This window comes from Vulpes vulpes, chromosome 3 (genome assembly GCF_048418805.1).
Source record: "Vulpes vulpes isolate BD-2025 chromosome 3, VulVul3, whole genome shotgun sequence".
NCBI classification, from domain to species: domain Eukaryota; kingdom Metazoa; phylum Chordata; class Mammalia; order Carnivora; family Canidae; genus Vulpes; species Vulpes vulpes.
Genome location: NC_132782.1, coordinates 22,866,464 through 22,868,535, shown reverse-complemented (window position 1 = coordinate 22,868,535; position 2,072 = coordinate 22,866,464).

Genomic DNA, 2,072 nt, shown 5'->3' with positions numbered 1-2,072 from the left:
ATCCTGGATTATCTGGGTGGGCCCTAAGTATAATCACGGTGTTCTAATAAAAGCAGGGAGGGAGATTTGACTACGTGAGAGGAGAAGGCAGTGTGACTGCAGAAGCAGAGATTAGAAGGATGTGGCCACGAGCCAAGGACTGCAGGCAGCGATCAGGAGCCAGAAGAGACAAGGAACAAGCTCGCCCTCAAAGCCTCCAAAAGAAAACAGCTTGGTCAATGCCTTCGTTTTCGCCCTGTAGGACTCATTTTGAACTCCTGCCCCTCCAGAACCTGTAAGAGAATAAATATCTGTTGTTTTAAGCTACTAAGTTTATGGTGATTTGTTAGAGCGCCAATAGGAAACTCCTACAGCTACAGGCCTAGGTTTTAGAATTCATAACTGTGACTTACAAAAGTAGAGCCTGCGATATCTCTACAATCACTAATGTTGTCATAAATTAGCAGCTTTGCAAATTTCCCCCACTGACTAGAAAAAAGAAAAATTCTTCTGCTTCCTCAAATCCGTTGGGAAGGCAGCCTCACGTGAGGTGGTGCATTAGAAAGATAGGCTCTCCCAGAACTGTCAGCGTTAGAGCATAGATAATACCACCCACATAGATTTGTCCTCAGGATCTGTCCCAGAAGCTAACAAATTACAAATAAAGCATCTAAATGAATAATCTAAGGGGTTCTAACCATGCTAGCTCTAGGCATTTTCATCAGTTTGGCTAGACTGCCTGTGGAAAAAAACATCTTTTTCTGAACAAAATAAGTTTAGAATATTCCATTAAATATTCACTGTATTTGGCAAAACTGTGAGGAATTTAGAAAAGGGGCTTGAACTCTCAGGGCTGATACTCTCAGGGCAGAACGTCACTGACTGAGAGGGCCATGCTGGGAGTGCTCCCTGGCCTGCCATCTCCCCTGTAATCAGATACCACGTCGCCGCCTAGTGAGGTGCTCCTTAGTGTTTATCCCAGTGTGCATCTAACTTTTGTACCTGGGAAGCTAAAATGAAATCACAGAATCACTACCTACAAACCCCCACCCCCGGAGTGTCACGTACCCTGGACTATGTGACTGGTAAGAGGTTCGTTCTCTGGCGTGAGTTCATCCCTGGGCCAGGGAAGTGACATGGCCACCATGATTATACAATTACAAACTCAGGGTAACTCAAAGTCTCACTTACTTTGTCTCTTTGCTACTTGTTCTCAATTTGCTTTCCGGTTGCTTTATTCTAGAGCAAGGGGAGGGGCATTTCTTTGGCATCTGGAGTTCTTAAATCTCCATCAGTCACTCCCTCCCTCCTTCCCTCCATCTGTCTAGTTAAGGACTTCTGGTGCGTGCGCAGAGAAGGACACAAAGAAGGAAGGTTTCTTTGTGTGCTCCTGCCACCCACATGGACGTTTCTCAGTGTAATCCTGTGAGCCCATCCCCAGGAGGTGCTTCCACAAGACCCTCGCATCTCTGTGGTTGGACGGCGTTGTGACAAGGCCCCACCCCATGACCGCTCCCCAGTGAACGTTCTTGGGACATTCTTGGGGGGCTCTTGAAAAGGTCCCAGGGCCTATGTGCTTAGCAAATTCCAGCAGGGTTGAAAATAGGCCAGTTGCCAATATTTTTAGAGGAAACATCTGGGGATTCGAGTGACCAAAGGTTTGGTGTATTGCTTTGACACCGCCTCTGAAAATATTTCTCTTCCACTTCTTTATAAGAAATTCGAGACTTGGAAGTCAAGACTGAGAAATCTTCTGCTTACAATGTGTACGATGATGAAAAACAAAATATACTGTCACTATTTGATTGGAACGGCTTTCCTCAGTGACAGAAAATCCTGCCGAGGAACAGTCTTTTTCTGAGGGAGGACAATTGGTTGAGGAAAAGCCAATCCCTAGGAGCTTTCCCAAGAGCCCAGCAATGGACAAACTCATCTGTGAGGGCTTGAGTTTCCTGCAGCTTTTAAGAACTACACACAGTTTTACTCCTATAATATAGAAACAAAATAGAAAGCTGAAACCAGCTTTCTAGGTCTTCGTATAAATAAGTTCAAAATTCAGGGAGTCCTTTGTCCTGGTATGTGATCGGAAAACA